The sequence below is a fragment of the Clytia hemisphaerica genome, unplaced genomic scaffold (genome assembly GCF_902728285.1).
Source record: "Clytia hemisphaerica strain Z4C2 unplaced genomic scaffold, Clytia hemisphaerica genome assembly, whole genome shotgun sequence".
In the NCBI taxonomy this organism is placed as follows: Eukaryota; Metazoa; Cnidaria; class Hydrozoa; order Leptothecata; family Clytiidae; genus Clytia; species Clytia hemisphaerica.
In genome coordinates this window covers 3,563,355-3,576,693 of record NW_027103551.1, presented here as the reverse complement: position 1 = coordinate 3,576,693, position 13,339 = coordinate 3,563,355, and positions in this window count along the sequence as shown.

The following is a 13,339-nucleotide window of genomic DNA, read 5'->3' as shown; positions in this document are numbered from 1 at the left end:
CACTTCAAACCGATAAAAGTTTCATCTAACAGACCTTATCGGAGTTTTTGATTTTTCTAAAAAAGCGATGCATTGTGGGATTGTTTCCAGTGCATTCTGGTGTATTACAATAGAATTCCCTCGAGGAACTCCTAAGAGATTTCTATTTTAATACACTCGAAACAATCCCACAATGCATCGCTTTTTTAGAGAAATAAAAAACTCCGATAAGGTCTATCGTTTTTCGCACCATAAAATCAACAGTTATAAATTTTTATTACCATCCAATTCTCATGATATAAACGTTTCAACAGTCACTAAGTGAAAATATCCAATAAAACACTCCAGTACTAAAGAACAAAACGTTTCTCATAATTGCGTTACAAAAAATGTGATACCAAAAATCTCATCTTAAACCTAAATGTTGTCTCACAACTACAAATGTGTCTATTTCTTCCAAAAGGTCTTATCAAACATCGGGAACTGAAAAGATGACCTGAAGTTCTAATGTGATAAAACTTTTGCTTCTAAGATATAATCTAAACAGTCATAAATGTATTTGAAATTCTTAGAAAACATCTGCGTTAACAGCATCAAAAACTGTCAAAAACGGGTTTAACAAAATTCCATCCAAAGAATTAACTTATAACTCCTTGTTCAAACAAGACCATTTTGACAGCTACAAAAAGCTGTCAAAGCTTTATTGCATTTCAGCAAAAAAGGCATGACATCAGCAAAAAATATGTAAAACATCTCATTTAAAAAATCGTAAAATACACATCAAGCAGTCATTCAATCATCTCGTATGACCGATTATTACGAAGTAAATGAGAATACTTTAATAAACGCAGAAAGAAAAATATAATCTATGTAATATATGCGATGTCGAAACTGATATAAATGGTTTGAAACTAGAGTTGATAGAAAGGATGAAGGCAATTAGATTTTTAAGCCAATCATAATGATACAGCAACTTTCATGTCTATTGTTTAAAGTAAATGTCCTCGTAATTGCTTTGTTTTATTGTATTGTAATAGATGTTGTACTGTAAAACGAAAAAGGCTGACGAAACGAGAAAAAATAATTTTGTCCCTTGAAACTTTAGATGTTGCGTAGGTGCATGGTAGAAAATACTAAGGACGAAAATTAATTATCAAATTTCATCTTTTTGTAAGTAAAAACGTGCATACGAACTTTCCAACCACCCACAGCCATACTATAACAACAAAGATGACCATTATAACACATATGATGATTAACTCTATTACCACATTGTATCCTAGCAACAAAAATTAAACTTCGAAATTTGCAAGCCTAAGTCTATATATAATAAGGAGCAGATACAGAAAGGTTTTCGTTCAGGGTAGTTGAACCATAAAGTGAAAAGTGAAGTCAAAACCAATCTAACTTTCAAGCATGCAAAATTAACACTACCAATACAAATTCTTTATATAGTAGAAACTCTTCATTAGATTAGCTATATTATTAGTAAATGCAATTTATATGATTTGCTACTCTTGTGTTAATTAAGAGCTGAAATTTGAGAGAAAACAAGTGATACTTTTATGGACCTACCTGGTTATCAAACTAATCTATGAACATTGAAACAATGAAACACATAAGACATAACTGGTCAAAATACAAAAAAATAAAGAACAAGTGATACTTTTATGCACCTACCTGGTTATGCATTTAACACATTTATAATTGATATCTACGTGACGTGACCATTAAACAATCATTCAGAACACAAAAAGTAACGATCTATTAAAATTAGTCGTTTGTTTCTTATAAAAAAAACGTTTAGAAACCAAAATTTCATGCTCTTAAAATATTCTTTCATATTCAAAACTTCGTGAGCAAAAACAAACATCTATCTCATCAAAAAATTGAGTAATTTGGCTAAGAACATTGATGTATGCTTATTAATAGTGATTCTTATAGATAAAGATGCGTTTTTGAGCTGAAAAATTCTTTTTTTACAAAAATCTGCTTGAGCCATCTTTTACCTACTTTTATGCAAAAAATCAAAAAAAAACAATGATCCAATATTTCACAAAGTCCAAAAAACCCTTTGTTTGGCTATTTTTTAGCTGAAATTTACCCCAAAAACTTTTTTCCAAAAATCGAGCTCCGTCACATTCGAGGGTTTATAGTTATGCATGTTTGTGCAAAAAATCATAAAGAATGAAAGAGCCAATCTCGAGAAAAGCTAATACCTAAGTAATTGATAATGTGCTTATAAAAAAATATCGAATTTGGCCAGTTTTTTTATAAAAACACGCCAAGCAACCAAAATTTCCTGTCTAAACACACATATTCTTCAAAAGTAAGCCCTCATGAGCAAAAAAAACATCTATCTCATAAAAATATTGAGTAATTTGACTAAGAACATTGATGTATGCTTATTAATAGTGATTCTTCTAGATAAACATGCGTTTTTTGAGCCAACAAATTTTTTTTGCAAAAATCTGCTTAAGCCATCTTTTACCTATGATGGTACTCTACTTTCATGCAAAAAATCAGAAAAAATTAATGATCCAATTTTTCACAAAGTCCAAAAAACCCATTTTTTAGCCGTTTTTTGGCCCAAATTTGCCCTAAAAAATTTTTTTTCGAAAATTGGGCTCCGTCACATTTTGCCCACCACCATTTTGCACCTTTGTACCAAAAATCAAAAGATTCCTATGATTCAATCCTGAGAAAAGTTGGTAACAGACGAACAGACGAACGAACGAACGAACGAACGAACAAACACAGGTTAATTTATAGGACCTCCACCGGGGTAGGTCCAAAAATGAAAGCATATCTATTGGCAGAAACTATCAACACTATTGAAAAAGATTTTTGAAAAAGAAATACTTTAATGGTAAATGGATAAACTTTCGCGGGGATTAAATTTTGCGGTTGGGCATATCCGCTAAATTCAAAAAATTTCACGGGGACTTAATTTATTGGGTGGCAATATTTTCACGATTTTTTTAACTTTAACTGTCAAATCATGCATGTTGCTTGTTTGGAATATTCATTATCTGCACCTCTTTGATGCAATTAATCATTCAAAAAGTATTTATTTGACATATGAGTTTTGTTTAGAATTATTTCGCGGATGAGGCCCTTCCAACTTAATTTCGCGGATGTTTGCGGATGACACTGTGAAATCCACGAAATTTAATCCCCGCGGAAGTTTATCCCATTAAAGTAAAAAAGCTATTAAACGCTTTTCTTTATAAAAACAATCCACTATCAGAAAAATGCACAGCTTAATAAATAAGGTTTCCAGAAAACTCAAACCATCAAGCTCTACCGTGACATTTTCTTCTTTTAGAAAAAAAAAATATATAAATAATAATTTGGCTAAGAACATTGATCTATGCTTATAAATAGTGATTCTTATAGATGAAGATTCGTTTTTCCGACAAAAAAATAATAAGTGTTTCTAGAAAACTCAAACCATCGCACTCTAAGGTGACATTTTCTTTGTTTAGAAAAAATAATAATAAAATAAGAATTTGGCTAAGAACATTGATCTATGCTTATAAATAATGATTCTTACAGGTAAAGATTCGTTTTTCAGGTACAAAGAAATAATAAGTGTTCCTAGAAAACTCAAACCATTGCCCTCCACCGTGACATTTTGATCTTAAAAAAGACTAATAAAAATAATAATATGGCTAAGAACATAGATAAACATGCGTTTTTTGAGCCAACAAATTTTTTTTGCAAAAATCTGCTTGCACCATCTTTTACCTATGATGGTACCCTATTTTCATGCAAAAAATCAGAAAAAATTAAAAATGATCCAATTTTTCACAAAGTCCAACAAACACGTTTTTTAACTGTTTTTTGGTCCAAATTTGTCACGTTTTGGCCGCCACCATTTTGCACCTTTGTACCAAAAATCAAAAGATTCCTATGATTCAATCCTGAGAAAAGTTGGTAACAGACGAACGAACGGATGAACACAGGTTAATTTATAGGACCTCCACCCCACCGGGGTAGGTCCAACAAGGATATATCCCTGCTGTTACTTGCTTAAATTTTAAGCAGCAATAATTAGAATAGACCTAATCTTTTACAGCACCCTTGCTTATAATGTTTTTGACATGGTATATCGGCCAGAGAAAGTGCCAAACTATAAAAAGACTGGCTCTCAAGCGTCGTTTTCATTCAATTTTTCAATTAAGGAAATTAAAATGTGAAAAGAAAATGAAAAAGTCAAGTCCTATTTAGATTAACAAGCAACGTGCTGAATGGACCTACCTGGTGATGAAAGCTAGATAGCAATAAGGAGAAAAATGAAAACAACCAGTCAGACGATATAGTGTTTTGCGAAAATGCATAACACATTAAATTTTATCATTGATTGTTGATGGGGGAAGAGGGAAGGGGAGTAGGGAAAGTAGAAATAGAAAGTTCCGGTCACATTTTAGGTATTGTCATATTGCGTAAGTGTGCAAAATTTCATAAAAAAATATAAAGTACAGCTCGAGAAATTCAGAAAATACTGTCTTTCCGGCGAAAATAGGTTGTTCCGGCGACTTTTAAAATAGTTCCGGCTTCAAAAATTGAAACATGCTTGATGGTGGGCATTGCTATTAATAATGTTTTTGAATGAAAAAACAACCAATTATAAGTAGGGTGGGGCGTCAAATGTCTAAGTCAGAAAATTCAAGATGTAGTGTTTTTTTATGAAAATTTAACCTATTGTGAGGCATTCTGCGCAATTTTTAAGGTCAGAAGTCCAAAATTGGCCGAACCCCCCTGGGGGTACTGATTCGCACCACCGGCAAAAATTGGAAAAAATGGCATTTTCTGGCCTTTTCAGGCCTGTGAATTTGTCAAAACTATTTCAAATCTTATTTTTTTCATTTGCTGTACTAAATTTTATGAAGAAACAACAAAATAATCATATTGGGTTGAAAATTGTGCCCATTGGAACCCTAAACGAGCCGTTTTAAGCCAATTTTGGGTAGCAAAATGCTTTTTAAGGCCAATTTTGCAAGTACATAAACTCTAAACTGATTAATTCACATGTCTGAAATTTTCAGAGATGGAAGTCTTCAATAAAGTCTTTAAGCAAAATGAATTTCAAGTTTTTCACTTTTTTCAAAAATTCATAATGGCGTTTTCAAAAATCGCTTTTTAGCAAAAACAAATTATTTTTATCAAAAAATAGCATTTTTTAAGGCAAGCTTCGACAAACTGAGTTTAAATGCTGACTGACATTTTTTTTGCATTGATAGTATTCTGGAGATACTCCAGGAAAATCAAAATCATTTGGGTCTGGGATGCGTCTATGTCCGCCATTTTGGAAATAAAATCCCTGCTAAGAGCCATTTTTCAGGCAAAAACCCAAATTTAGACTGAAAAAATCTCTAAAATGACAATAGACATGGGCCCGAATTTTCTTGCAGTGATAGTATTCTGGAAATACTGCAGGAAAATCAAAGTCATCTGGGTTTGGCATTTGGGTATATCCCCCATTTTGGAATTGAAATCCCTGCTAAAACGTAATATTTCAAGCAAAAATCCCATTTTTGACTGAAAAAATCTTAAGAATGGCAATAAACATGAACCTAAAATCTTTTTGCAGTGATAGCCTTCTGGAAAAACTCCAGGGAAATCAAAATCATTTGGGTTTAGGATATGGGTATATCCGCCATTATGGAATTGAAATATGTGCTAAAATTGGCTTAAATGCAACGTTTCAAGCAAAAACCCCATTTTTGACTAAAAACTGCTATAAAATGGCAATAGATATGGCCCCAAATTTCTTTGAAGTGTTAATATTCTGTGAATTCTCCTGGGAAAACAAAATCATTTGAGTCTGGGATTTGTCTACATCCACCATTATGGAAATGAAATCTCTGTTAAAATGCTACATATTTCCATCCGATACATCATAATTGGCTAAAAATTTTGTATATTACATTTAAAACAAAGAATATGAATTTATACCTTTAATGTAGAAATACTAGTTGAAACAAATTATAACAAATATCCCATTCCACTCAATTCTTTACAGCCCACACACATTTCCATTCTCAAGACTTATTTCGTCAAAAAAAGATTGGATTTTTGCTTGAAATATTATATACATTTTAAAACTGGCTTCAATTAAAAAATTGTGGTCCCAGAAGCATCTTATACCTAAATAGTTGTTACCCCTGGAATATTTACAGAATACTATCACTGCAAAAAGATTTTGGGTCCAAAACTATTGCCATAGAGAGAGGTTTTTAGTCAAAAATTGGGTTTTTGCTGGAAATGTTGCATTTTAGCCTGTTTCAGCAGGAATTTCAATCCCATTAAGGGCGGATATACCCAAATCCTAAAACCAAATGATTTTGATTTCCCTGGAATATTTCCAGAAGACTATCACTGCAAAAAGATTTTAGGTTCATGTCTATTGCCATTTTTAAGATTTTTCCAGTCAAAAATGGTATTTTAGCTTAAAATATTACGTTTTAGCAGGAATTTCAATTCCAAAATAGGGGATATACCCAAATGCCAAACCCAGATGACTTTGATTTTCCTGTAGTATTTCCAGAATACTATCACTGCAAGAAAATTAGGGCCCATGTCTATTTTCATTTTAGAGATTTTTTCAGTCCAAATTTGGGTTTTTGCTTGAAAAATGGCTCTTAGCAGGGATTTTATTTCCAAAATGGCGGACATAGACGCATCCCAGATCCAAATGATTTTGATTTTCCTGGAGTATCTCCAGAATACTATCACTGCAAATAAAATTTCAGTCAGCATTTAAACTCAGTTTGTAGAAGCTTGCCTTAAAAAATGCTATTTTTTGATAAACATAATTTTTTTTTGCTAAAAAGCAATTTTTGAAAACGCCATTATGAATTTTTGAAAAAAGTGAAAAACTTGAAATTCATTTTGCTTAAAGACTTTATTGAAGACATCCATCTCTGAAAATTTCAGACATGTGAATTAATCAGTTTAAAGTTTATGATCTTGCAAAATTGGCCTTAAAAAGCATTTTGCTACCCAAAATTGGCTTAAAACGGCTCGTTTAGGGTTCCAATGGGCACAATTTTCAACCCAATATGATTATTTTGTTGTTTCTTCATAAAATTTAGTACAGCAAATGAATAAAATAAGATTTGAAATAGTTTTGACAAATTTACAGGCCTGAAAAGTCCAGAAAATGCCATTTTTTCCAATTTTTGCCTGTAGTGCGAATCAGTACCCCCAGGGGGGTTCGGCCAATTTTGGACTTCTGACCTTAAAAATTGTGCAGAATGCCTCACAATAGGTTAAATTTTCATAAAAAAACACTACATCTTGAATTTTTTGACTTTGCCCCAAAAATGGCTGTTGACGCCCTACCCTATTATAAGGAAAAAGTCCATTGAAAATCTAGAAGAACGGCGATTTACGGCATATTTCAGGTATTTTCCGCCGGAAAAATCTTTTTCTCAAAAATCGGACTCGGCCATGTTTTGGGCATTGTTAATACGCATCTTTGAGCAAAAAATCAGAAAAAATTAATGAAAAAATTAATGATAAAATCTCGAGAAAAGGCCAAAGAAACCAGTTTTTCCGGCATATTTCCAGCATTTTCGGCCAGAAAAAAATGTTTTTCGAAAATCGGGCTTCGTCACAATTTACGTATTGACATTTTGCATCAGTGTGCAAAATTTCATGAAAAAATATAAAGTACAGCTCAAGAAATTCAAGAAATACCGTTTTTCCAGCGAAAATCGGCTGTTCCGGCGATTTTTAGATCAGTTGTATTGACATTTGAATCATGCTTGATCGTGGACATTGCTATTAATAATGTTTTTGTGTGAAAAAATAACGAAATATAAGGAAAAAGTCCGATGAAAATCTGCAAAAACAGCGATTTCCGGCATTTTCGCCTGGAAAAGATTTTTTCTCAAAAATCGGACTCGGCCAAGTTTTGGGCATTGCTAATACGCATCTTTGTGCAAAAAATCAGAAAAAACTAATTGGCAAATTGGCAATTCCAGAGGAAGTGGGTATGTTATGTCATGCACCATTTTAAAGCACCAACAGAAGTGGTTCAATTGTTCAATTGGATATAAACTATCTTCAATTACACTCATTTTCTTTATTAATAAGCATCTGAGGGAATTCGGGTTGATGCTTAATATGCTTAGCAAAATCTTCATTTTCAGCCTTTATTTACTCGTTTACATGCTTAGACTTCGAAGTCGGAACATTGACTCAGCTCAAACAATGAAAGTTTTCTATGTAATTTGGCACCGTAGGCAAAAGTCATTGGTCAAAGAAACTTCAAACAGCTTTAAAAGAAATCCTAAAAAGGTCAGCTGCACAATTTTTTTTGCATTTCAGCTTGGAAGTATGCTTAGCATTATGTTTATTTTTTTATTTTTTATCCAAATTTGAGCCTAAGTATGCTTATAAATGCTATGCTTATATAAAAAATGAGTGTAGACCTTAGGCAATTTACTTCCTCAATTTGCTGATGTGATATTGTCTGATTCTTACTTACAGACAGTGGCTCTGAGCCGGGTAATTTGAAGCATCAGATAATTCTGTCTAACAGTATATAGTTGCTTTGGAGAACGTGACGGCCTATTGGATAACTAATTACCCTACAACAGTTACCTAGAGACAAGATAATTTATCACGTTTTTATTGGCTGAGGGAAAGTAATGTATATGGAGCAATTTGTTATCAACAATACCCCAATGCTGTCCTGTATTTACCCTAAATGGTGGGGGTAATTATGGGACACCTTTTTTATTAATTTTGGGATCATTAGTTAATACTAAGGAAAAACAATTAGTGCCTTGTGTATATTATGGCATGTCCAAAAAGGACATAAGTTTGACACAGAAAATTGGGGGTCTTAGACATATTCATTTATACCTTATATATATAAGCGTATTAACTTTGGTTCAAATTTCATGTTTATACCATCAGCCAAACTGGAGTTATTCAAAAAACAAGTTTTGCTGACGTCAGTATTTTTAGGTTTTTGCCTAATAACTTTTTTGGGCAGTTTTGGGTGAAAAAATTTATTTTATTAACAGTGATTTCTGAATTCTAAATCCAAATATGCTTCTTTAAAGGTATAAATAGTAGGCCTGGTTCGTGACAAAAAAGATCAAAAACATGCAAAATTGAAACAAAGCACCAAATTTGGACCAGATATGCCTAATACCCTATGGATTGATATTAGAAGGGCGGCCCAGAAAGATTTTAAGGGTCCCTCTTATTTTTGGACCCATTTATTGAAAACCTAGGCTAGGCCAATTTTTTATGGAAGTTTTAAACTAATCTTCTTCTTCTTTATGCGACCGCAGTCGAGTACGCCTTCACAACATCCTTTCACCTCTTCCTATAATTCATCATTGATGGCAGATCTTCTAGCCGGACATTTGTTTCTCTGACAATGCAATTAATGAAATTTAAAGGACACCTTCCTCTGTTTGGACATTTCAACCTCAGAAAAAGTACGTCGGAAACGATTTCTTCTTTTGCTCTGTGGCAATGACCTGTAGCCTTGCTTTTCCTTGATTGACGACGATTGAGATGGGCGGTAGATTTTCATAGATTTCAGCTTTGGTTTTATGCTGGCGCCATGAGATATTTTTCACTCTCATGAGAAGGCCGGTGTAGCAACCATCAAGACAATCCTGTAGTTCATTCTTCATGGTCCAAGTTTCCGAACCGTAAAGTAGGATGCTTTCTACACAGGCTTTGAAAAAGGATATTTTTGTTTTGTTAGAAATTGTTGATTGCCACACATTATGCAGACGGTTACATGCAGACCATGCTTGTGCTTTTCGAGTGTTGAAGTCTTTTCTGCAGTCTACGACGTAGGAGCTTAGGTATTTGAAGTCTGAGACTTCGTTTAGTGTATTTAAACTCATGTTTTAAACTCATTTTAGGCCAAAACCATTTATAGAATCTGAAACTCTCAAAAAACTATAAAGAAGATTTCTAAGCAAGTATGGTTGATTTCTGTACTGAAAAGGAGTTATTTGATAAAGAGGTGTTGGCCCCCCTCATTTTGTTCGTAAACCGCTTATATAATGAGAGTTCTACATCAAATAACTCCCGTTCAGTACCGAAATCAGCCATACTTGCTTTTAAAAGTCTTCTACCGGGTGTGCCACAAAAAAGTTATATTTAGAGAAAATCAGTTTTAAACAGAGAATTTTTTTTGTGGTGCACCCGGTATATAGTTTTTCGATAATTACACCAATCAGGCCTACTAAAATGAACAATATCTCTAAGGCCTCCAATTTTTTGCGCCAAACTTATGCATAGCTGTCAACTCTCCTGCATTGGGCAGGAGACCCCCGCATGCCAAAGTTTTCTCCCGCGAGAAAAAAATTCAGCCAAATCTTCTGCATTTTCAGGATTTTCTCCAGGTTTCTTTCGGGTGTTTAAGATATAAACTGCAATTATTGCTCTTTTTTCAACGATGAAATGCTGAATCAGCAGAAAAATAAAAAAGTAAATAAATGAAAATCAATGAAAATTGCCGTTTTCGGCAATTATTGCCGTTTTTGGAAATAAAAGTTGATTTTATTATTGAGCACGTGGTATTTGACACCCTCGCGATAAGTAGGCCCCCTGTGCCTCGTTTAGTTTTGTTTTCAACTGGTCTTTGTTGGAAATGCAGATAGCAAAATCGAGTCACATGTAAACAAATTTACAACGGGGGTTTTGTTATCTCTTTCTGGCTGTGTTTCGGCATCGATGCAGGATCTTTTAACATATTATTTTAGAACTTTTCATGTTATTGAGCAACAGAAAATTGAAAAAATCACTTTTAAAAATCCGAAAAACCTTTTTCTCAATGCAATTTTACTATTTTCAAACACCTTTGACATCTTTGCCCATAAAAGGACAACGCATTTTGCTAATTCAGCATTTCATCGTTGAAAAAATTGCCGTTTCCGGCAATAATTTCTGAAAAGAGCAATAATTGCAGTTTTTATCTTTAAACACCCGACTGGTGATTGCCGCCTGACTTCCAGATTTTTCCAATTTAGAGCTCTCCCGTATATTTGTCTGAGCCAAATTACTCCTTCCTTGTTGTCCGACACAAAAATTATAATTTTCAAGTTAAAGCAACCCTGATTGGACATTTTGACCGACCCAATTGAAATTGTCATTTTGAGCCTTGTAAGGAGGACATGGGTGCCAAAAAGAAAGGCAATTTGAAATACGGCAAGCAACCCACGGCATGGCCTGAACATGTTCGGGCCTCTAATACTTTTTAAAAATGGCCCGTGCGGTCCCGTGCAGTTTCTGATCATGTTCGGGCCAGATTTTCGAAAACTTGCTACGATCGCGCGTGTAATTTCATGACCCAATATTTATATTTTAAATTCCTTATTTTAGCAAACAAATTTAAAAATCTTCATCTTTATTCAAATATATATAGTTCAAATATAAAAGTTAATCATCTATTTTCCAATTAAGTTAGGAAAATTATTAAAAAGAAGCAAAAAGAATGATTTGAATCTTACATAATATGGTCTTCTTTTTATTCTTTATAAAGATAATACGGGATAAATCCCGTTCCCTTTTCTCGTGGTCTTCTCCTATTCGAAGCAGAATTTTTCTGGATCGTTTTATGTACTGTTATACAACTTTGTGAATCAAACTGGTATTTGGAACTTTGAATTTGTCTAATGAAAATATGGCCCGAACATGGCCCGAGCAAATCCGTATCAATTGTAAATACATGACCCGAACATGGTCCGAACAAAATGTTCGGGCCGATTCAATAATACTTTTTTGTGGCCCGAGCATGTTCCGAACAGGCCCGAACATGTTCAGGCCATGCCGTGGGTCGTTACGGCAATCTTATTGGTGGAAATTAAATAAATACCGTGAGAGCGGGTAACTTGCATGTGGAGGCTAACATGCATAGCCCTCAAATGAATGAACTGGCTGGTCATTAAAATACAAAGTTAAATCAAAACAAAAATGGCAGAGTAGAGCTGCGAGCGGAGGAGGAGCTGCGTAGTTGATTTGTTTTGAAATTTTGCTGCTTTGATTGGTCAGTAATTTGATGGCTATGCAAGTTTCCCTCCACTGATGCACTGATCCAGACCCGATCAATCGAACTTGTCGAACCAATCGAACAATCGAACTAATCGAACTCCATCGAACGATTAAAGTTCGATTAAAAAAATTAGTCGAACCTAATCGAACACTCACAATTTTTGAAGCAATAGCAGTTCGATTAGTTCGGTCAGTAAAAAGTTCGATTAGTTCGACGATATTAAATCCTCATATCTTCCCTCGCTTGCAAAAACTTGTCCTGGCACGCGAATGCCATTTCGACAGTTCCCAGACTTAACAGCTTGACGTTTATTGTACCCGGATATTTGTCTATCCGGAATAAAGTCCGTAGCCCCTCTGTTGCGATTTCGCGCGCGGCCGAGTGGCGGAATGCTACGCCCCAACAAACCGCCTCTGGCGCTAAAAGGATACAGGAAAAGTGTGTAATCCGTTATCGGAAGAATTTCCCGATTTACATTCCGAATTTGGCTTTGAAAAGAAGCTAATATACGGTGGCGGAGCAGCACAAACTTGTCGAACAAAATTGGTTTATCGAACTGATCGAACCGAAACCCGTTGATCGAACTTAATCGAACACTCACAATCTTTTAAAAAATCCTAGAGTTCGATTAATTTTTTTAATCGAACTTTAATCGTTCGATGGAGTTCGATTAGTTCGATTGTTCGATTGGTTCGACAAGTTCGATTGATCGGGTCTGGACTGATGCAAGTTACCCGACTTCACGGTAGTCTGCAAAGGAGCACCACAAAGCAATCAGTAGAAGAGACCACTTTTGTTTTTGTTGCAGATTTCGATATAAACATCTCACAGGACAGGGATTATCTGTCAATGCAATGTGTAGTGTCAACTTTTGTATTGATGCATAGTGATGCAAAGGTGAAGATAAAAGAGGTAAAACTAGCCTAGTTTCTAATCCTGATATAGGAGTTTAAGTCTAGACTGACAATGCAATACCAGACATATTGTCCCAGGGTGATTTGATATGGTGAAAACAGGCAACCAAAAACACGTTGAGCTCAAAGCCCAAAAAAGAGACAGGCTAAAGAAACGCAAAAAAAAGATGAAATCACACTGGTCTCATAGCAAAAATATTTACCACAATCTTGAACTCACACCGAAGATTTGATTTTCAAATATTTCTATTTCGTCTTTTTCTTGCCAAAACTTTTCAGCTTCTCTTTTTACAAGTGTTTTATGTAACTGTTTTATCGACAGTCGATATTGTTGGAAGATCGCCATTGCGTAATTTAGTTCTTGTCGAAATGTAATGTACCTTCTACTTTTAGAAAGTCGTATTAC